Below are 25,796 nucleotides of genomic sequence, written 5' to 3'. Positions count from 1 at the left end.
TAATGGTACCAATTCGACCAATTACAAATCTTGTTTAATATAAATACATTTTTTATTGTAATGATGTATTCATCCAAAGACTCAGGAAGCAAAAACACGTTTATAATGGTTCGTTCAACACATACATTTGAGTTCGTTGTATAATCACTTAAATCTGCATAGGACAATAATATGTTCCTCAGATCAGACAAATCATGTTGCTTTCCTTTTCTAGCATAATTTGTCCCCTCAGTTTAGTCTCATCGAATGACACTGCAGTAACTAATTATTGTCTTGTCTAAGATTAATATTTGAATTCCGTGTCAATACTTTCAATGTTTGCAACCTTTCTCAGTGACAGTTACAAGTATAATGAGCCCAAGAATGATAAAAAGACCTCCGAAAAGAACGATCGTTTTCTTCTCTATTGGATATAAGATTATTTGTAGCGTTTTAAAAAGCCCACACGGATAATACATTTTTTTCTCTTTTTTGTTCAACCATCAGTGCTAACAACGAGAGTTCTGCGTTCCGTGGCATCCATGGCTTACTCGACGAACCCGAGCAGGAACTCCTTTTTGACGTCAGAAAGTTTCGAGCCAATAAGGAGGTGAGATTGGCATGTCGTCATGTATACAAGAAATAGTGCCAAAAATAGTGTAATGCCAAAAAAAAAAAAGAAGAAGTATGATGATTTTGCAAGACAGTTATGTAATGTGTAAATTGCATCACTTCAAATACCCAAACATTCATATGCATTGTCCTACATGACCATGATTTCAAGATGCGCAGCATTACAAAGAACGACGAAAACAACAACAACAACAAACAAACTCAAAAGCAAAACAAACAAACAAACAAATTGCTGCAGCAAATGACAACTAAAGTTTGATATGAGAAAATCACGGTATACATTCAGCAACAGAAGCATGAAGTATTAACTTCGCTAGCTGGATGATCTTGATGGATCGATACTGTGAATAATGGATCATTCAAATACAGTGTTAAACGAAAGATACAAACACTTCATATGATAAATAAATATAAAGGAAAAGATTACACGACGCACAATCAAAATGTAATGAGATGCCTCTTCTGATCTTTGTAATGACGTAAAAAGTCACTATGGAAATAAGACATTCCCCCAAATTTCACAACATGGAGTTAGACATTTATTTATAGTATCACATTTCATTAATGAATTTCTAGTTTTCTTCCAATTTGATGGATACTGTATCACCCAGTTGTTCCTCTGACTCCTGTTAGTCTCCGCCTTTTACATTTTTGAATTTCGTTATGATGATGCACATAATAATTATGTTCTTGTTGTTTTTCTTTACATCGATAGTCGGGAATTTCCGCCGATTCTCGTCGGATCCTCTCAACGCATCCAAAGAATAGGAAAGAAAAGGATAAGTACCATGTAAGTACAACAAGAAACTATAATAAATTAGACAAAAAGTTGCCAAGTCGACATGGGCCGGCGCTGACCGAATGTTCGTCTAAACGTAAATGTAAATGTGAATGTATTGTGAATGTAAATTGATATAACTGTAAATATGGATTATGTGAATATAAATGTTACCATGAATGCTTAACTGTTATGATGTTTTATTCAATGTTATCATCATCATTATCTTTATCACCGTGATTTAGATAAATTCTATGATGAAAGCATCATCACTTGTAACTTATATTGCAACCATTCCTCAAGGTCTTGATCTCGATGCGCAATTTCCCGACATTCTGCGAGTACCCACTGGCCATGCAGCAAGAGATCGTCGGGGTCGGCTGGTACGTGTCCTACCAGGCACAGCGGATCATTCTACGCCAGGGTCACTGGGCCGAGAACTTCTACTTCATCTTGTCTGGGTCAGGTGAGAGCCCCGATGACTATCTTGTGCGTCGTCCTATGATTCTAATTTATGAATGATTATTCATGGTCTCGTTTATCCATCGTAGCCTCTTCATTGTTGTCACTGCTCTACCAGAGGGCCCTGCTATTCCGTTTTCATAACCCTATCATAGAGTTGCCGGGAACCCATTTACACACCTGGCTCGAGAGGAAGATGGATGGGTTAAAAACATCTTGTCCAAGGACGTAGCACTGGACTGGATTCGAATTCGGGTCCTCCGATTGAGAGTCGGGTTAGAGTCTTATCCACTATGCAATAGGGCCCCCTCCTGCTTGTGCCTTTTCTTTGCTTTACCCAAATCCCCCCCCCCAAAAAAAAAGCGCGCACACACATACACACACACACACACACACACACATGTGAAGGAGATCCTCATGGACACCATACAACATAGTTATTTGAAATGACTTCATTTTCTATATGGCTATATCCACTAAAATGACTCATCCACGTCAAAATTTGAAAGTTAAAACGGATTATACACGTCTGCGATTGCTTTGCGTCAGTGAAGACATATGATGAATCACTGCTCAATTACCCACACTATATAGCACAGTCTTGGTTTTTCACTTCAATGATATTTTACATGCTTGATTTGCTTATCATTACTGTACTCCCAGTATAATGTTAAAAATCAAATTGCCATCAATATTACGATAATTGCACTTCAGTTTGTTGCCCTTTCCTCCTCCAAGATAGGATATTTAGGTTGTCAGTATTTTTTTTTTTTACGAAGATGATGGTTGAAGTATTTAATGAGTGATTCTTTTAAATATGATATATGATAAAGGAGAAGAAAAATTGGCCACACGGAAACGATCTATTTTCAAAGTTTCATATGCTTGAAAGTTGCTTCAAGTTCCCATTCACGAATTGACAATGCCTTTACGTGGCTTTGTTTTCACTTTCTATAGTTTTTTTTTTTTTGAGTGGATAACACCATCCGCTGTTCTAATTTGGGTTTATGGTAATGGCCAATATTACATACTGATAAAAACATAATAAGAAACTTTAACACGTGCATCGCGACAAACGCGGACGTAAAATATGACACGCATGCATACACGATTTTGATACTTGTTTTGCTACTTTGTGGAGATGAGATTAACAATTACGACACCGCATTGGCTCTGCATCGCCAATCCTGTAACCACTTATTAAGACCTGGGGCTCTAAAACCCATCTAAAAAGGATCTATGAGACGACTCTTTTGATTTGTGCATTTGTCTGGCTTCTACGAGGACCCCGAGACTTAGGTCGTTGTAGCAGTTTTCTTACTACTACCATGCACCACAAGGCGCTTCAACGGGCGGAGAACAAACCTTGAAAGATTAAAACGGGGTCACGAAGTCCGTCAAGCGAACAGACGAAAGAAGCAATCATCTTTATGTCTATTAATAGAAAGAGCACCTTTTCTTACAAATGTAAATTTTGGTACAGTCAAGAAGTTTGTATGTCAAGTAAGCCTGAAACCGTATAAGTTACAAAGGATGTGGACCAAGGCCAGTAAGTTGTAGCAGACAGTGTAAAGAACCTGTGTTAGGCACAGTACATGGTCTTTAAGGATCCAAAATAGGACTTCTCCTACGTCGATCAAATCGTCGCATCCTAGCATATTTTATGAATAACAAGACACATCTATGATCATTCATAATCCTACACCTCATCCCATGGCAGCGCGTTAGAATACTGTATTGCGTTCGACAAAATAGCGCTTTTGTCTTAATAAGTGCAGAATATCATACTTGCGTTGAAAATAAACTTATTTTAAGAGTCTCCAAAGAGAAATGATGACATGAAGATGCCTCCGAGGAGCCAGTGAATATTTTCACTCGATTTTTTTTAGAGAGTAAGGGGCGGATACCAATATCAATTTACACACGCTATCTCTGACTTAACCATAAATATGACGTCATATTCATGGTATATTATTATGGTACATTTCGCCATGAATGTATAGTACCATCACGGTCTTCTTGTCTTCAACAGAGCAGTGCTATAATGTTTGGTCACTCATGACGTTTTGAAAAGCCCAGTACTCATTTTGACGCACTTTGTCATTGCCTTAGCTGGCCCACGTGTTGCACGACAGGCAGCAACGGTTATGTCCTCTTGAGGAAAAACACGTTATCTTATCTCATCAGCGGTAGCTTTCTCATGAGCACTTAACTGTTTCCTTCTCGCAAAATCGTAGTTCGTAGAATATACGCAAATAAAACCAAACAGATACAACATAATATATACTTATGTAAAATACAATACACAATGACCTTGTGGAATATCAAGATTTATAATTTTAATCTGATGAGTTGAACTCGTTTCATTCAGAAACACGAATGCTTAAAACTAACGAAACATTAAGGGCACTCGATGACACAATATCTGAATCCGATGGGAAACCAAAAGCGTTACCATAGCGACTGGTTTGTGTATTTTTTTTTCTTCTCTCATCTTGCAGTGGTGGTGAGCGTCATGGACGAAGGAACTCATGAAAACAGGACTGTGGTCTACCTCAAGAGAGGGGATACCTTTGGGGTAGGTTAAGAAAAGGATACCTTGAATTAATTAAGGAATGTGCAGGGGAAATGTTCCTGCTATGGAGAAGACAATATGGAAAAATTGGACAAAGAGAACATATGGAGAAAGAGAAAATTTTGAGTAAAATCATATAAATCTAAATGGAATTACTCTTCACAATCTTTGTATTATAATGGCAATGAACATGGGTACCACATTTTATTTGAGGAAATTGTTTGGTCAATAAAACAAGCAGCTGTATACGGTATCCTGATCGTCTCACTATTAGATTGCAGTGCACTGAAACTTGATGCTTTTTGAAGGTTCGTGTAAGCGAAGTATGTAACGTATATAGGACAACTTATGTGATCTGATACCTCTTGGTTAATGTAACAAAAAGCCAGTATGAAAATTTATAAACGATTAGTGCAAGACTAAAATTGTCGTTTTTCTTTTTCCATATCTCCTGCTCGATGTCCTTCATGTCCGTTTCCCAAGTTCTTTTTATTCATCCTCCCTAGTCCTTCTCCCTGTGTGTTCTCATTCTTGGTCTCCACATTCTTTTCCCCAATTTTTGTATTGATTTGTCTTGCTTGTTTGTTTGTTTGTTTTGCCAAACAGGAATTGGGACTTGTGAATCGAGCTAAACGACAAGCCACAGTAATCGCACGAGAACGAGTTGAAATGATTACCATCACCGGAAACGTGAGAAAAGGATCTAGCTGTCATTATTTTCATTCACTTATTTTCTGTCCATTTCTTGATAATCATATTGATCAATGAATGGGGAAGTGGGGTATAATGATAACAAAATAAGATTCACTACCATCACCATTTAGCTTGCTATTCTCCAACAGAGCTCAGTGATTTGGTAGCAGATAAAAAGGCATTTTGGTCGTCAAGCTCTTGTTGTATATAGTTGTCATATAGCACGTTCTCCCCCCCCCCAAAAAAAAAAAAATCAATCAAGTATCTCCAAGGAAACCGAGTAAAATGGTTCGTCTGGTCATTTTGTCTCTCGCAATAACCTTCTCCTATTCTCACAGGACAGACCTATCACATCACACACGCACACAAGCACAGACATACAAAGAGACAGACACTCACAGAAAAACTCTCACTCTTACACACCAACATACATAATTTTCAATGGTGTTTATTTCATTTCCATTATGAATACGCAATCGAAGCTGTTCTTTCTGTACAAAATAAGAAATTATTTATATAATTTTGAGACTATTTAACGCACACACACGCACAAACACACACACACACATACACACATAGTTCTGTCCTATAGGCCCCTATATAATCATGAAAGTTGTGTTCTTTTTTTTGCTATTGTTGTTGTTGCCCTTCTCCTGTTGCCGTTCGTATCACATCTGAATGTTATGTATTCCATCTTCGTCTTCAGGACTACACTCGGATTTTCATGGCGGGTGGTTTGTCGACGCTACTCAATCCTCAGCAAAACGACAACGCATTTGTCAGGTGGGTGATCGATATTGCTTGAAACATGGACGTACTGTAGGTCCATGCTTGAAGTATTGCCCACTTTGTGTGGAACCAAATATACTTTTCTGCCTCACTAATTAACATCTGTGAATCGTGTCTTTTTACAATCATAAGAAATTGCCTTTTAGAAAGAAAAAAACAACGGCTAGCAAAATAAACCACGTACGAGACTCTGAAGTGTTGCTACGTTCACATTTTCTACAATGTTGTTTGCAATGTTATTCTTTCTAAGCCCTAGCACCAAAACAGAGAGATCATATACAATTACTCTCATTCTCTATGCACTTCTTTCTCATGTTTTTTACAAACCTTTTCTAAAAAGAATAAGAACAAAATGAAATTCAATTTGTTCAAATTTTCATGTAAGATATCTAGTATAATTCATAGACAATACCATATACTGAGAACCTATAGTAGAAAAAATGGATTCTAAGGTGACGGCCATAACAATAAGGGGGCAGCCCTGAAAAAAAAATAGTGCCATATCTGTTACCGAAGGAGCCATAATTTTATCGAAGACTCAAAATAGTTAGTGATATATTTGTTTTATATCTCAACTATATCTTTGAAATCAAGATTACAAGACGTTTTCACTTAAAAAAAGATCATCTAGCATTGTATTTTGTTCATGCAGTGTATTGCTCGAAAGCACTGGACGTGATAATAGTGGTTTAAAGGGCTAGTATAGTATTGGTGGAGATGAGGATTGGACTTATCACTTTTTGCGAGATACCAAGAAACCACTTGTGAAATAGTATACAAATAGTAAATGGTCACGAGTGCAATGGTACGAGATTTCGCACGAGCTTAAAATCTTCGAGTGATCCCTGAGGTCACTCCAAAACGAGTGAAAATGAACATTTTCACCCAAAATTCACTCCAATTTCACTCTAAATTCACTCTTTTTTGTATTCACTCCTCTAAGAGTGAATATTTTCACTCGATTTTTTTTTAGAGAGTAAGGGGCGGATACCAATATCAATTTACACACGCTATCTCTGACTTAACCATAAATATGACGTCATATTCATGGTATATTATTATGGTACATTTCGCCATGAATGTATAGTACCATCACGGTCTTCTTGTCTTCAACAGAGCAGTGCTATAATGTTTGGTCACTCATGACGTTTAATTGATCAATTAGTGTACAGGATTTCATTAATGAAGGATATGATATGAATATTCTCAATTAAAGGAATCTGCGCTTTCTCGATGGTTGGCCTCTGCACAGACTGGCGGAACATCCCAAGAAATGCGTCTTCTCCTACTTCAAGTAAGACTTGCACGAAATGATCTGACCTCGACTTTTTCTAGGCATTGCGAATGTTATGAGCACTTTCCGACCTCGTTATAATACATCAATTTGTCCACAATAATAATGCATCCACTCATACATACATTTGAATTCATTTATATACTTGTACTTAATCATTTATACTCATTCCACTGTGTGTACTTTTTAATTATATCATGATAAAAGGCGTCACGTTTGAGGTATTACACAATCATGTCTTGCGGATGCAGTGCTATATCTGAATTTATTCCAGAGAAAACAACTGTGGCAATAACTTCAAAGGTTAATATGTTGGGAAACGTTTACAATGGTTATCTCCCAGTTCTGGGAACGAAGGGATATTAATTTGGAATCATGATATGTATGGAACCGATGCAATCTTTGATGGTAGTTGTCATGGCGACGGTAACGGTCCTCCCTTCCCTCCTCCTGATACCAGGCGCGGGGACATTCTCATCAGGGAGAGCAGACGATCGGATTGGATCATCATCGTAAAATCGGTAGGTTCCCTTTATCCATCCCTTTTTTTTTGTTACATACCAATGAAGTACTTTCGGGCGTGATATCTCTTCTTATAACACACACGCAGGCACACACAACACAGGACATTCTCTTTTTATTTCCCTGGTTTCACTCTTCTCAACTTAACTGATAGTCTGTATATTTATAATTACTATTATTATCATTGATATCAATATCATTATTATTATCATTATTATCATCACCATTATTATTATCATTACTATTATTATTATCATCATCATTATCATTATAATAATTATTATTATCGTTATTATTATGATTATTATCGTTATTATTATTATTATTATTATTATCATTATTACTATCATCATTTATCATGAGAGAAATTCGAGAAGAATTTTCGCTAAACTGTGAAATATTTGTGACGTAATTGATCTTAAAATGCAAAGAAGTCTCGGAATTATTTGATCTTTTCTTTCACACAAGGGGATTATACAATGTATTATTGATTGCATTATTCGTTGTTATACAATATATTCATCAGGATGTAGCATAGCAAGTAAATATTCACAAACCCATCAAAAGTACAATATCATCGGGCGTTAAACCGTGACCATGGAATTGATCAATGATACACACGTCTGATATCGTAATATTATGACATCTTTTTAAACTGTACTTGTTTATGAAGAGCAGGTTATTCGAGGAGTTCTTTTGAATAGTGTATTTCATCCATGCTTCTGCGTGTGTATGTAACTACATCCAAGAAATACAATAATCTTTTACTTGGATATTATACAACGTCTGCAGACATGGCATAGAACGTCAACGTTACATAATGAACATATTCAATATAGACATATACATACATACATACATACATACATATATACAAACACACATACTGTTCATAAAGCATTCTTCAATGTCAGCCCATTGCAAGCCGATATACCGCTTTATGTAGGGGTATACTGCACGTGTGTGTGCTTTACAAAACTGAGAACACACGTGCCCTATGACTGTCCTAATAACCCGTGGGAATTCCCGTGCTATATTATTAGAAACCTTTACCAGCAACTCTGAAAGCCTCATGCATTATGTATCATTTATGCGAACATAGTTTATGTATGCATGAAGCTGGAATAAGCCGTCGACTGTCTTGTCATCGATTCACGCCGTTAAAAAAATGAATAAATAAATAAATAAATACTGGAAATCACCGCATTAAAAAAAAAAGATTAACTGGTACGGGAATTCCCCGTACGTCATAATTTTATCAAATTTCTGAGAGCTATAATAAACAAAGTAATCATAAGGGAACGTGTTCTTTTTTGTGTGCAATATACTCGTAAAAAACGTTAAGGTGGCTAGAAAACTACCCTCGTTTTATATATATATATATATATATATATATATATATATATATGTGCGTATGTATATGTTTATATGTATTTCAAAATATAAAACTCTTAAAATAAAGCAAAGTTTCACTGCATCATCTTTTCTTTCGATCTTTGCTTCCCAACTCCACATTCACAAATGATGAGGCAAATTCAAGGTAAAGACAATGTTACAAACGAAAAATCAGTGAGCAGAACGCATTCCTTGAAAAGGCCACCTTATATAGACATTGGCCATATGCAGTTTTTTTTTCCCCGTTTTTATTTTTTTGGGGGGGGGGTGGGAGGGGGCAAGAATATGGTCTGTATTTGGGGGAGAAGACGCAAGCGAGGGAAAGTGAGGGGGGTCGTCCTTCCTCAAGAGGGAGTTTGTGCAGTTTTGGAATTGAAATTCAATGATGTGGTGCACACTTTTGTCAGTTAGTCACTGCGGGACAAGAATATAAAGAGAACAGAATTCATATATATCTTCATATTTCCAGCAAAAAGAAAGAGCACTTGACTACAATTTTCAGTAAGCACGGGGTACAGTATTACCCCCAACATGCGTCAGTAACAAGTCGAGGAAATGTTTACTTTTCATAAAAAGTGAAATGTTGTGGAATTGTCTTTGTATTTTCTTTATATTGTTGTCCTGCAGTGACGTCACAAACTGTTGTAGTCTTCTCATCCAGCGATGGCAGCAGAGAAGCTTTAAAATTCATAATTTTTGAACGGATTGTCCTAGAAAATCAATGAAGTGTGTGTTTTTTTCACTGAATAAATATTACTGCATTCACTCAATCCGCACATTGACCTTTAACACTTTTTGTATATTAACTTAGAGCAACAGCCGAGTCAAGAACACTTATTGTTCGAATAATGCGCTAGAAGAGAGTTGAATGGCATGATGGATCAGTGATGTATGTTTTCAGGAAATGTTCCCAGTCTCAGTAATATGCTAATCCTTTATGAAAGCTGGTTGAAGATGATATAAAACGTTTGTACCTTCTTTCATGCAAAACTCAAAACACATGAATTCTTCGAGTGTCCATGTGGCAAGTGTGAATCCCCGTCCTGTTGTTGGCAATCGATTTGGCAATGCTGAATGCCTCATGCATTATGCATTATTATGCAAATATAGCATGCACCCTATGTATCTACGAATATAGTGTTTAGTTTGTGTGTGTGTGTTTGGCCAGGACATGCATTTGTGTAAACATATCAGTGTAATACGATCCTTGCTCTGCATTTTCAAACTGATTGCTATGAACTGTGCAGCTGCAGTCACTTGTAATCGATCACGAGCCAAGTCCATAAGCGACTCCAGAGCCTTCCTTGTAGTCTTCCTCGCGGAAACATTCCAGAAATCTTCCCAAAATATACACCCTGAAGAAAAGTTATCTGTGTTGATACTGATATTTCTACTTTTTTGGGATCAAAGCCTTTCCAGCCAACGTGCTTTCCCAACTGTCAAGTCCATAATATCTCGCCGATCGTTATTTCATCCTATTGTTTGGGATGGTAAAAAGGCTACTATTTCGTGACGATCTTCCCTTTAAATTTCGTAAAAATGGACGATTACACATACCATCGATGAACATGGAGATATTTCAACAATATGAACAGCCCCGATCATCAAATGCACAAGTGCGCCTGTGGAATGCTTTTGTGCATCATAGAAATCTTAATATCAGTAATATGCTAATTACATTTATGAAAGCTTGTCGAAGATGACACAAAACGTTTGTTCCATCTCTCATGCAAAGCTCAAAACACATGAACCCTTCGATTGTCCAATGTGACAATTGGGGAATCCCCGCCCTATCGTTGGCAATTGATTTGGCAATGCCTCATGCCTCATGCATTATGCATTATTATGCAAATACTAGTATTGTATGCCCTGTATGTATCTACGAATATGCTGTTTAGCTTGTGTGTGTGTGTATTTGGCCAGGACGTGCATTTGTGTAAACATATCAGTGTAATACGACCTTTGCTCTGCATTTTTAAACTGATTACTCGTACTTCGAACTGTGCAGCTGCAGTAACTGGTAATCGATTATGAGCCAAGTCCATAAGCGACTCCAGAGCCTTCCTTGTAGTCTCCCTCGCGGCAACATTCCAGAAATCTTCCCAAAATTTACGCCCTGAAGAAAAGTTATCTGTGTTGATATTGAGATATCTACTTTTCTTGGGATCAAAGCCTTTTCAGCCGAAGTGCTTTCCCAACTATCAAGCGCATAACATCTCGTCAATCGTAATTTCATGCTGTTATTTGTTATGGTAAAAAAGGTTATCTCTCCTTTGTATTTCGTAAAAATGGACGACTAAACATACCATCGATGAACATGGAAATGTTTCACCAATATGAGTTCGCATTAAGGCAGCATATTACCCTGGTAGAGCTTGACGAAGATTCATTATTTTTGCGTATTATCGACTGTGAACCATACTAGTAATTGATTGGCAAAAGAACTTCACGTATGCCAGCATTGTTTCATCATTTTGATAGGTGCTGACACAGAGTAACCATTTACGAAATGTTTTCTTATTCTGCGCAGTACATAAACAGTCGAAGACATCATCAACTGGCGACCAGGAAATCACCCTCCGGAAAAAAAGGACAAAAGTGAAAAGACAAAAAAAGGAAAAAAGTGAAAAGACAAAAAAAATAAATAAATAGAGAAATAACAATACTCAATTAACTCATGTGATGATCAATGTATGTAACAATGGGCTTTTCTTTAATGTAAGGTTATTGAATATGCATGTACATCAAAAAAAAAAAAAGAAAATGGAGCGGTTTTTACACTTGGTCGTCTTTTAAAACGTCAGTCATATATTTATCTTAATGCGATTCACGTACAATTAAGTGACATAACAAGTACTGAGTATACTATTTGATACTTGTTATGTGACAGTATAGCTAACCAATATAAAAACGAATTAAGAATGGTATTATGACCTAATTACGATGGATGATTGCGGGTGCTCGTCACGAGACCGACGCCCACGAGTCATACAGCCCATGAATTTGACACTACAAAGCAAACAAGGCCCACGAAACCGACACATCATCTGTCGAACTCGTGGCTGTTTTTACCTAGTGTCGAACTCATGGGCTTTATTTGCCTATTGTCGAACTCATGGGCAGTATGACTCGTGTATGACTGTTCAGAAGAAGCACACACACACACACACACACACACACACACACACACACACACACACACACACACACATACACACTCGTGAAGTGAGCCTTGAATAGTATCATTTGTGGATAGTATATCTCGTTAGGATATCTAAAGACGGGCTTTACCTGATAAATATGGCAGACTATTCAAAATTCGAAGTTCATGAAGGCTAAATAATTGATTTATTAATTTGTGAAACGCAGAGGTTCTGCCAGAAGATAAGTAGCATTACCCCAGTTCTTAAAAATCTTCACTGGCTACCAGTATCCAAGAGGATAGAGTTTAAAATTCTTCTTCATACATGGAAAGCAGTACATTCTTCAGCTCCAAAATATTTGCAAAACCTTGTTTCAGAATACGTCCCTGGCTGAAATCTCCGTTAATGTAATAGTAAAATCATTTCAATATCTTCTTGAGTGCGATCATCTTGAAATAACAATTGTACAGAAATTGGAATCAAATAATTGCTTCACTAATGCATAATGCTAGTACCTTGAAAATCAAATGAGATGAACTCATTTGAGAATCGAAGGAAACAAAGTAAGAGTTACGATGGCGGTAAACTTAATATTCAGCGACGTCGGCACCGAAACTTGAAAAAATGCGTACCTTTTGAATCGATTGTCCAATCGTCCTCAAACTTTCACTGATGTGTTCTAGTAATATTGCTGCTTTCACTCAATTCATATTTATTTTCGGGCTTTACTTTGGTTTCCTTCAACATGAAAGAATCACGAAGAAGAAAGCGTGCGATCGAAGTCTGTTAAAATTTTCACAGAATACTCAACCCAGTGTCTCTTTAAGCTTCTCCCTGTTGCTTACGATTCTCTCGTTAGAGTATGCTTTGCAGTATGTCCAGGAGCTGCTCAATCAGACGCAAATTAAGACATGATTATAATCACCGAAATGCTTCTAACCATAGGGTCTTCTTGCTCTTTGTCTACTGCTCAGCTCGTGTATCAGGGCCGGAGATACGTTTTTCAAAGTGAGGGGGCCATGTTTTCAGGATAGACATTTCTCTACCAAAATCGACCAACAAGCAAAAGAAAAAAATAGATACATAAAAGGGAAAATGAATCAAATATAGAAAACATTTAAATTGAAATAGATATATAAGCCAAAAATAATGAAAATAAAAAATAAGTATCTTTTTTTGTTGCCACTTCCTTCCCAAAATCGGCTGTCAAGTCCCCCTCCCCCCCCCCCAAAAAAAAAGGGGGGGGGGTCTTAACATTTTCGCTGCCACTTCCCTCTAAAAATCGGCTGTGACAAGCAAAAAGACAAAACAAAAACAAAACAAAACAAAAAAAGTCTTAACAATTTTTGCTTGGTGTATCACCACTTCGTTTACACCATTTTACCCTCCTATCCATTTTGATGATAACGCCAATCTTACCGACCAGCATGCCTTTATATGAGTTCGTCTAATGACCATTTTTGTCACTTCGACCACGACATATATACTTTTCCATTGGTTTTAGATAAAATGTTCTGTATCCAGGATGTCCGCTTCCCATGTACAGTTCGTGCTCAAGTTGTCTGTATACTCAAGTGTTCCCATTCTAATTGGGGTCTTCGTGTATAGAAATTGATTAGTCGATGTCTCACTGCATTGGTGTATGTATCCAGCTTTCAGGTCTATTGTTATTACTAATTTGTCTCATTAACAGAAGGTTATACGTGATTTTTTTTTAATGCGTTAATGCCACCTGCTCGTAATGATGTATTTTGTATCATTAAAAAAAAAAATCGAGTGAAAATATTCACTCTTAAAAGAGTGAATATAAAAAGAGTGAATTTAGAGTGAAATTGGAGTGAATTTTGAGTGAAAATATTCATTTTCACTCAAATGTGAAAATGTTCATTTTCACTCATTTTGGAGTGACCTCAGGGATCACTCGAAGATTTTGGAGTGATCCCTGAGGTCACTCTAAAACGAGTGAAAATGAAAATTTTCACTCAAAATTCACTCCAATTTCACTCTAAATTCACTCTTTTTTTTGTATTCACTCTTTTAGGAGTGAATATTTTCACTCGATTTTTTTAGAGAGTACATTTAAGTCAATCATTGACCTATTTCCGTGTGTTTCCGCTGTTCAAATATCACAATAATTTTGTTTAATTGGCTTTCTGTTCTTTTTTTGTGAAAAAGGAATGCAGAAATCAAATCAAATGAAATCATAACATATCAAATTAAATAAAATTATAAATAAGTATCAATTTTGTCTGTTATCCATAATGCTCAAAGTTGGGTAACTTCCTAAAAAACATTGAGAATAGGCCAGGCCCCTAACATAAAAATATGTTTTTCTCTCTCAACCTATATTTTCACCAGCACCTGAGAGACATAATTATATGCAGGCTTATAATAACTTTTCAGTAGGTTCTCGTCCCGCTGAAGTTATTTAAATCTATACCAAGACCATGAAGATTTACAATTACATTGACAATATACTTTTTGTTCCTCTTCCCCCTATATTAATCATGTCATATTAAACGTCATGTACCTTCGAGTGTATCTGTCAGGTTGTATATTGACTTACCTTAAAACTGGTGTCTTTACTTGTAAACATCTTGTTTGCAACAGTAGCTGTATCAATGTGCTATTCATCACCAGTCATTTTCCAAACTTTCAGTGCATCCATACAGTTTGTGCCATGTTCACAAGTGAAAATGGAAATAATTGTGAGCTGATGTGAATTATAATGTGCGTATGATGGACCAAATTTAGAATTGTACAGGTTGAAGCAAATGGACACAATATGACTTAATGAACCGGAGACCGGGATACAAGACGAATTAACGTGTAGGTGCACAATAAACAACCTTTTTGTTTGTTTGTTGTTGTTATTGTTGTTGTTGTTTTGATAGCGGGGGGGGGGGTCGAGGAGGGGAAGGGCAGAGAATGTATCCTTCATTCTTAATGACTCCCCCTCTCTCACCCCCCCCCCCAAAAAAAAAGAGAAGAAAATCCAACCCACATAATATAATTTTGATTGATTTTTTTTTATTACAATCTATCCCTTCAAATGATGCAGTTGAAAAAAAAATCATACTTTGGAGACATGAAATAAATTACTTTCCTAGGTCATTATTAGACTGTGATATTGTGTTATTCATTTGGATTTTATTGTAAGACAGCAGCCTCTTCAATTTTAACACTTTTCTTTTCTTACTGTATTATAATTGATTATCATTATTCTCCAAAAATGAAAGTTCGTCATTTCCAACGCTCGATCTGAAATAGTATTTGTTAGTTCAAAAGAGTATGATTTTCGTTAATCCGCCAGTCAAATAACGTTTTCGCATCCGACATGCGACCTTATGGTTTTATGAACGTATGACGTCTGAGAATATCTTTGCCCAATTTCCATTGCTTCTCAACTCTAAATCCCTATGAACATTTGTATATCTTTTTCTCTAACACACATGTCAGAAATAGACATAAGAAGGAGGGCATTTAGTTTCGCCATCGCATCATGCATTTTCCCCCAAACTATTTGCCTTCAAAAAAAAAAAAAAAATAAGAGGAAGTACGAATTTCCATTGACAGTGTGTAAAATGTAGCCCTGCCAAACTCTCGCGGGAACGGTTCATGAGCGTATACGTGCCGGAGTGCTGAGGTCTGATTACACGCACTGCATGGACTTGTATAATCGGACTGAATCGATATTTATGTTAAATCACGTAACAAAAATTATATTGGTGACTTGAATGCATCAATAACAGATACTGTATTACACACAGTGATGAACGATCGCAACTTTTACCTGTTGCGTATACAATGACGCAGCTGTATTCTAAATGAGTGAATTAAGAGACAAGAAAAAAAATAAGAAATAATAAGAAAAAAAAAGCACGTGTGTTAGAAAACTGAACATGCACACATTTTTGACTAAAGTTTGGCAGTTCAAAAAGAATTCCAGGAGTGAAAAGATCGGCGGCCACGAGGATAGGGGAAGTGACATTGGCTACGGGCAACACATGGCTATACTAACCATTAATGTCAACAGGCGAATTTCGACGCATGCGAAGCTAGCCTACACATCAACGGTTAGGTTTTAGCCGGTACTGGTCTCTCTACCCTAGATGTGGGCTATCCACATCTAGAGGAGAAAGGCAGTGATCAAAGAGAATCACACACGGGAGCCCGAAAGTCGTTCCTTTCCGTAAGTCGTCTTTTGGCACAAATTTACATTTTCTCCACGCCGCATTGGAATTGGCGTGATCATTTGGTGATCAGCTCTTCATTTTTTATTTCAATATGAATAATAAAAGAATCAAACAAAATAGTAGAAACTTCCTTGAACTTTGGGCGATGTAGCGCGTCTACCTCACGTTCCAAAGGACCAGGGTTCGATTCCCGAGTCCCACTTAGCAATGTTGTATTCATACCGTCCCATCTAGTAAGGGCCTAAGAGGCATAACACTCTGTCCGTCGGATATAATGGGACATAAAATGGTGGTCTCGTGTGTGAGAGAGTCACAACTCATGCACGTAAAAGATCTCGCTTCATTTATTCATCGCAACGAGTACTAGGGTCTTTAACTCGATGAAGTGGTCCTATGGTATACCTAACATTCAACTGGACCCCATGGAAGACCAGCTATTGCAGCTGAATATGGGCTATCCAGCCATCTTCTCAGATGGAAATCAAACAAACAAACTTTGACACATATTTACAACTAGAAACATTTCTGCGATTTTTGGTCATATCATCATAGATATATAAAGTAGGCCTAATTCCTTTTAAGTTTTATACTTGATTCTTTATAAAATAGGACAGAACGATTAAAAAGGTTTTAACCCTTCATTTTCTGTATCCACAGGGCAGTTGTCAGGTGATGAAGCTGCTACGCAGAGCACGCCCAAAGAAGCGCGACGTGGATCAAGAAGAATGTAGGTGGTCTTTACTTAACCCGTTGAGGACGGTTTGCTTTTGGTACAACACGCATTTCTCATAGACACTTGCCCGAATATACTCGGGACTCGGAAAAAAAACCCAACAAACTGTAATCCTTTTTTATACCTTTTCTTGCAATGTTACGTTCATGAGTAAGTTATTGAGCTTAAAGCCGTCCAAAAACCGTCCAATCTTTCAAATCACGTGCACTTCACATCCAAAAACAGAAATTTACTTTAATAAATGAAAATGTTGGCCAGCAATATCTTCGCCCCCCCCTTTTTGCGAGTAAATCCTTATATTGCAAGTAAATCCGTGAGAAAACCACTTTAAAATGACCTTTTTTAAACTTTAAAAGGGCTGTCATCTCGTCAAACATCATTACGTATGTTTATTGTGACAGCTTTTGTAAAATATAATATTTCATGAAAGGGGAAATGCAACAATTTACTGTACTTTGCTTCTGAATCATTAATAAAATGTTGTTTTCAACATTCGATCTTCATATATAATGTTATTTAACCAAAATCGATGTTTGTGTATTCTTGGAAGAACAAGTTGCAGAAATGAATTGGAATGGAATTTGAATTTTTTTTTTTTTAAATCCAGCTGAAATTGCAACTATAAGACTTTACTGAGATTGCAGTCCAATCACGAATGTTTTTAAATGACTTGTTGCTTCAAATTGACAGCTTTCATTGCAAGAAGGCCAAACAAACTTTTACTTTGACAAGGACAATTTTCAAATTACTAAAGAATAACCATGACATAACGTACAATAAAGCGTAAACTCCAACAGTCTGATTCTGATTTTATTTCTGAATTTCTTTTTCATAGATAAATGAAGTACAAATTCAATTGAACAAACAAATTTAGCACAGTATAGATTATGTAAATTATAAATCATAAATTATAAATTATAATCTCTCCTTATCTTCTCTCTGCACTAATGCCTACTGCGCCAAAAGCTCACAAGCAGGCTAAATCGTGGTCCAGCCGGCGGATATCGAAGAGCGTCGATGGGTCGCTGATCGAGAACTTTGAACAGAGGAAGAAACGAGAGGAGTTCGAGAATTTCATGAAGGACCTCAACGACAAGGAAATGGAGAAAGGGTCGGCCGCGTCACGTGATCGGAAAGGTTGGCGGAAGTCATTTTGATGCTTACAACGAGGATGATAAAATAAGATCATGATGATAATGATAGAAAATATGGACAATACAGAAAACATCGCATGACCGTCATTTTAGTAATGCTATCGCTATGCCATATGCAAGTTGAATACGATACATAGAAGCGCAAATGCACACACACATACACATTATGTGGATTAGAGAGAAAAATGTGGAAATGGAGTTTTTTAATTAAAAAAAAATGCTAAAATACTAAGATTGTTTTTTGATTGGTTGAAATGTTTTCTTTCATTTAATGTGTTAACCCTTTCTATGCCAGGGACTTTGGACTGTGTGTAGGCTTATACAACGTTATGGAGTTTTCTATGACAATTGACACTCAAAGCAGGCGGAAGGTTAAACACGTATTAAACCGGCGATGAATGAGGGAGTGTCAAGTTGGTGGAGACTTTGAAAGCAAATAACTTTCCTGCGGTGTTATTTCTTTGTTTTCAATACGAACAAGGAAAAAGTCTCAACTTGTTTACATGTAGTTCTATATCACCTGTTGACGTAAGTCCATCCCCTCCACCCCGCACATATAAATAATCTGTATCGCGATTTTTAAAATGTTCATATTTTACGTGTCCGCACACTGTTTCTAATCGATCTATTTCTTTCTTTGAAACTGCTTATCTTCATTAGACAACTCAAAACGTGGTGACTTACATGAGAACCTGAATTTATTTTTGAAGAAATAGTAAAGGAATGATCAATTGTGGAATTCTTTGGAACGATATCATAGTGACAGACAGATATCTGTCTACATTACAAATTAGATCAACACAATATAAGTGAATGACTTGTTAATATGCAATAAGAAGATGAAAAAGTTACTTATCACATCTAAAAAAACAAAAATAAACAACTATCCTTCACCAGGCGATGACAATGCTTCGGATGACTCCTTTGAGGAAGAACTCCGGGACATCGACACGGACGATGAGCTCGAGAATGCGATGAGGGAATTGGATGGCACCGACGCTCTTTCGATATCGACTCCAAAAAGTCCAGCCAGCGAATCGGAAAATGTGCCGACCAAGCATAAAGCGGTATATACTTGTCAGACGAAATAATTTAGATAGATACCGATGTAAGGGTAAACGGAACACCTTTGACTTATCTATCATTATGGTAGAAAAACAATGAGCCATGATTAGGAAAAAACTCACAAAGTATTACACAGCATAGCTAGAAATAGGGATGAGAAAGAGTAAGAGGATATAAAAGTTTATAGTATTTTGCCCAAATACCAGAAGATTGGTGATAAAAGTTTGACTCATTGCATCTACGAAGACCGGCATTATAGGTGTAGATAGAGTAAGAAGGGTAAACAAAAAGAAGAAGAAAGAACACACATTACAACAAAAGTGATTATAAATGAATAGAAATAAAAGGCGTATGAAGATATCAAAGCAAAGAAAAAGAAGCTGTAGAATGCAATATAACTATAATAGCTCATCACAAGTGGAATAACAAACGGTAGACCTATATATTAAAGGAAATAAAAAAAAATGTTAAGAAAACGAGAGACATCGAAGAAAGAAAGAAAATGTTATCACGCCATGGCATTAATCCTTCTCGTGAAAAGGGTAAAATGGGTTTGAATATCTCAGGAGTCACAACTCCATAACCATTTCAAACAAGATATTGAGTAACTTAGTATCTTAAACAACTTTAGGGATTTCATTCTTCCTGGTATACATGTTGAGTGATCCGGTGTTGATAGAAGTCCTTGTTGATGTATTATCCCTCAGGCGTATATGTCCAGAAAGAGAACGAAGGCTCCACAAGGCATCCCAGATGAAGTATTTGACGAAGAGGCTGAGAATGGCGTAGAAGAAGGGGGTCAACCCAATCGGTAAAGTAAAATTGAATTCATTCAACTTCATTTCATATTACATGGAAGATTTTCGAGTGAAAATTTTGCAAAAAGATTACAAATAAAGTTTGAATTGATTTTGGAAGGTTTATTCACCTTTATTTCTTTGTGTACACAACAAAGTAAATTGCGCTTAGATTTAAACTTTCATGAATTAACCACCATGTTTTATAAGTATGCAACATTCTATTTTACATCGTGGCTGAATATCATGTATCATTTTACTATTGTTACATGTGATGAATCGTTCATTGAAAAATATGAAAATGAATTGAAATTGAAATTGAAAAATGTCAAGATAATGTTACCACATAAACACGTATTTAGATTTACATAAATTTGTATGTAATATTTACCTCGCATTCTAAAAAGAAATATATTAGCCTACATGTGTGATATGACGTTATTTGAAGATCAACCGAAATCGTAATAGATATGATTTGACTTGATAACTAACATTACCGAATCTATTTTGTGGTTTCCCCCTGAATACCAAACAGTCACATATTTACATATCAAACCGTATGAAATATCAGAATATTTAACACCGTAAAGCCAAACCAAAAATAGTGATTACATATTTAGTCAATACCACATAATCAATATTTGATATGTATAGAAATCCTTTTTTTTTTTGTAATACAGCCAGAACCCTGAATTCTTGGTATGAAAAGTGAGAAGTACTGTCAATCTAAATTACTTCAATCATATAATCATAATCAGAGTTATTATCATCCTAGCATATAATATTAAGTTCTGTCAACAGACATTATTATGATTTTTTTTTTTTTTTTTGTCGACGAGTACACTGAATGCATCTACACAATTTTCATGATCAGTCCTGTATTATCATTAAATAGTTCGGGAAGTTCATTCCTTCATTCATTATACAGAATCATGAATGGTAATCCACGTATATATGTATATATATATATATATATATATATATATGCATACATACATACATACACACATATTTTTTATGCAATGATATCTAAAGCAGAGATCTATATGAAAGATACATCAGTCATAAGAGAAGGCTATTTCAACGCTGTCGCATGGCCTCCGTGTTCAATAACTTACACGAACAATAACATTCAGACTGGGTTAACTGTGGAAATTATTCTGAGCTTGCCCGACCTTTCACCTCACTAAAACATGCTCTTCCTGTTTGACAGGATGAACACGTGACTTTTGTCACAGCAACTAAAAATAAGTCACTGCCATTATTCGTGGTTTTTTTTTTCCCCAGCCGACATTCTCTTCCTGCACAATGTGCAGCAAAAAGCTGAGAAGCAGAAATCGATGTATGGCAAGAAGAAAACCCTGTTAGACGACATCGGCGGATCCGACTTCGAAGGCATTGAAGTAAGATGTGACCAAAGTGTGTTCAAACGGGTTCCATGACATTTGCTCCAGCAACAATTGCTCCCATGAAATATCTGCACGCTAAGCCAAACATAAATTCTGCCCACAAACATAACCCTAATCTTAATCCTCACATCAAATTAAACCTAAAAGCCCCATCCAACCCTAACACCAACCCGACAAGTCTTTTGAGAAAATAAGACCGGAGCAACTTATTGTCGCAGGAGCAAATGTCGTGTCACAGTTCAAACGCGCTTGTGTCCATGAGGGGGTATAGGGTTAATATGCGTGTGTGTGTTAAGTATATGACTGTCTGTTTGTTTGTCTGATCTTAATGTATGAGTATTCGTTTGGTTTGTTCATTCATAAATGCAAATTGATTTAGATTATGATGAAAACAAAGGTTTTAGTACAAAAGTGATCTGTGAACAACTATAACTATCGCTTGTGTGATCGATTTCCCTGTCTTTTGTAAGCACAAGCTTGCTTGCGCTTTGCCAGTGTTGGCTGACAGTCATAATCAAGATTGTTGTGATCGTGTTTTTTTTTTCTCCATGTCTGTTGCATTACTAACACAGCCACATCACACGTTACATTTCCATCATCCTGCTAGACTGGCAATTTGCCAAGCCAATGCTTAAAGTTCACCACCAATGATAATGTTGTGGCTTTAAAGGGAATCTTGAAATAAGCTTGTTGTGTACACCACCGTATCATTCCAGACGAGTTGAGAATAGTTTGAAAAAAAAAGGAGAAATCTTGTAAGCGCAACGGTGAAATTTCAATCTGATAAAAATTATGTGAATTAAAAAATTGTGAAGTTTTACTATTTTCTTCAAAAGAGTTTTTTGAACAGTTCATATGAATATGTAAATGAATGAGCGGATGATATAACTTCCTCACATTATTCCATTGGCCACGTACAACAGAAAATGCCGAAATTCAATATTTCTGTTATAAAAGTGTGAAATACAATGACATTCCATGATGAAGTTCAAAATCATAAACAGCCATATAAAATCAGAATTTGAGACTGAAGCTTAATTGCGTTTAAAGAAAAATGAAAATAGAAATTTGACGATTATGTGGGCAACAAACTTTCTGGCAAGTTGTAAGGTGACGACTTACTTGCTTAACTGTTGAAAATTGGGACAATTAGCGAAATTTCACAATTTCATAACTTTTGTCATTTATTTTTTTTCTCCTGGAAAATGTGTTTATTTCTATGAATTTGTGTTTTCATTTGTATTGTTTGTTTATATGTTTGTGTGTTTGTTTGATTGACTGCGTAACTGTATGATCTTTTTTGGGGGTGGGGGGTGACATAAAAGAGAAACATCCTTATGTATACTGAATAATCATTTCGCTGTCCGTTTTTTTTTTTGGGGGGGGGGATTTTACTCCATTAGTTACCTACAATTTGAACTTGGATCAGAAAGCATATACTTGATAATGAGTTCATGAGTGAATACTACTATGTTACACCTTGATCTGTAAACAACTGTACTTGCAAACCTCTCTCCTCTCTCTCTCACAGGTGGATGGGAACACAGAGCCAATTTGGGTACGGGTTCAGACTCTTACCAAAGGAAGTGTGTTTGTAAGTATACGGGTTCCGGTTTGCACTGGGAAGATATTATGGTTGATTGCGAAATGACAAATTGAATGTAATATTCTGATGGGCGAATGGCTGGGCTGCGTTCTATGTTAAGTATACCTGCGCGATAACATACCGTTAAAAAGGTTGAATCGTCTTTTGAGAAGTCTTAACTGCAAGAGAAGTTTCAGGTTTCTGGGACTTCAAAACCCAACCGGAACGTATTTTATTGCCATGATTGTTTTAAAAAAAAAGGGAAAAAATGTAAAGGGAAAGGTCTCGAAAAGAAGTAGGCCTAAAATGATCCGTTTGTACATCAAATTCGTAGAAAATTTTGAATTTGAAATTTGAATTTGAATGCCTTGATTATTTCTTGAAAATAAAAGCAAAAATTGAAGATATGCTTCTGTACATGAATTATATCAATAGCTTATGATATTATATGACACCCATTAACAGAAATGTTTTTATTTCATTTTATTTTTAATTCATTTATTTTTTTCTTTTTTATTTTGTAGGGCCTGGCTGACATGGCGTATGATTCCCAACCAAGCTTCGCAGTCATCAGCAATGGAGCCGAATGTATCCTCCTCTCCAAGAAACTGTACATGGAGCACGCCACCATGCGGATGATCAGTAAATTACGAACAGAGGTAACCAAAGCCTGACTGAATGAGCTACTTTGTAAATGATGATGAAATAACATAACGCCATTTATACGTAGAAACATCTGGACAAACATAATCGCTTTTGTAGGCGGTTATGACAGATCTCAAATACCCCCTCTTATTCCCAGTCCTCCTCCCCTTCCTAAAAACAAACAAACAAACCAAAAAAAAAAACCAAAACAAAACAAAGTCAAATATTCAGCATACTTTATGAAAATAACCATCACCCAATTATAGATTGTTATTACATATTATTATAATTCATTATTCCCGCTGTCTCCTGAAAGAGGTGATCCAAATAGTGCTGTTTTCATTATCCTAGAAAAATGATGTTGAATGCTCTTTCTATATACTCCTCATCGTTGTCCTACCGTGACATCACAAATGTCTTATTATCCAGCAATGTCGGCCCACTACTTCTAAAATATGTTGGGAACGGATTGTCTAATATTCTTTAAACATCACTGATGTGTTCAACTAATATTTCTGCATTCACTCAATTCACACAATATTTGGGTCTCATGTCCCTTTAAGCATGTGATACATTATTTTCTTTGAAGATATATTGATTAAACTATTACCCTTATTTTCTTTTGTATCGATAGTATCAGCGGTATCCCCCGGAAGATGAGCTGCAGGCGGGGTTAGAGGTCAAGCTCAAATGGGACATCTACAAGGAGGAGACTCTAAAGGGCACGCTTGAAGAAAGCAAGGCTCGGGACAGAGCCAGTCGATTCAGATAGATACCACCGTCATTTTGCCACTGACATTTTTATTTGTTTATTTATTTATTTATTTATTTATTTATGTAATTATGTATTTATTTGTTTAACTTAATTGTTATTTATTTACTTATTCAAGCATTCATTCATGCATTTATTTATTTTTTGCCTGATGGACTTGTGACAATATGATGTAATAGCTACTTGCAGCGAAAAAAAATTAAATAAAAAACCAGGTACACAAAAAACTTGATATTGTGCACGTCAGCAATCCGAATCCTTCTGAAATCGGACAAGAATAAGTTAGTCACAAAATGTTTAAGTTTCACATAATATCTTCACCGAATAGTGCGCAGCTATACACACGCTGCTGTGGTAAATTAGAAAAGGTCTGTACACAAAGTTTTTTGGTCAATAATTCAGCAAGTGTAATCAGCGCTGGGCTATTATCATATAATCAATATTATTGATTTCATGTAAAGAATATGGGTGACTTTGCACTATCCTGAACGTGGTGTGAAATGGCACTTGGAGATAGTGTCTTACGAGCTTGAGTGATTATAGTTTAGTGGATGGCTGTCGTCGCTTCTTTCTGCTTTAACTCTTTTCATTTACATCCGAAAAGTTGATCACGAGACTGCTCACATGTTAAGAGAGCTTATATGGTATTTGAGATTACCTATTGAGTTAACGCGTTGTTGTGTTATTCCTTTTTTTTTTTTGTCTGCTTTAAGGAAGATTACTGAGTTCTCCAGCTGAAACAAGACCATAATGCATGAAGGCCTCAAAGCTTTACAATAATTGCCTGTATTCGTCAACACTTTCGGATGGCAAGAATAACAAAATTATTCATACACACTCAAGTTATTTCTTGTCGCTGAGGTATAAAACCAGTGTCATCCATATAAACAAATTCGATGTATTCCAATACTTGGAACCCAGATTGCAGGCATAAATTTTTGCTATAGGCAACGTACGGCCTTTTGGGTGTCGGAAGTAACTGATTTTCTATTTTCTAAAAAAAAAGGGGGGAAATGCATGTAAGGAGAAGAATATATTTGGGAGAGAATGGAAATTGTGAAAAAAAAATCCCGGAGAAAACAGGCATTGACGGTAGAAAAAAAAATGTGCTCTACTAGCCGTCTCTGCTAAATATCTAGTAGACTCGTAGATGAAAGCGTGTGACTCTCCAGTGCTC

The 25,796-nt window shown here is 36.3% G+C and overlaps 1 pseudogene; it reads left to right on the top strand.

Moving 5' to 3' along the window:
* Window positions 1-24,619, top strand: part of LOC139709223 (uncharacterized) — a 43,108-nt pseudogene extending 18,489 nt beyond the window's left edge.
* Window positions 24,620-25,796: the final 1,177 nt, after the last annotated feature.

Source organism: Diadema antillarum, unplaced genomic scaffold (genome assembly GCF_040938485.1).
Source record: "Diadema antillarum isolate AM-2024a unplaced genomic scaffold, OU_Dant_1.0 seq00001416_RagTag, whole genome shotgun sequence".
Classification (NCBI taxonomy): Eukaryota; Metazoa; Echinodermata; class Echinoidea; order Diadematoida; family Diadematidae; genus Diadema; species Diadema antillarum.
This window is presented reverse-complemented; position numbering and strand designations above follow the sequence as displayed.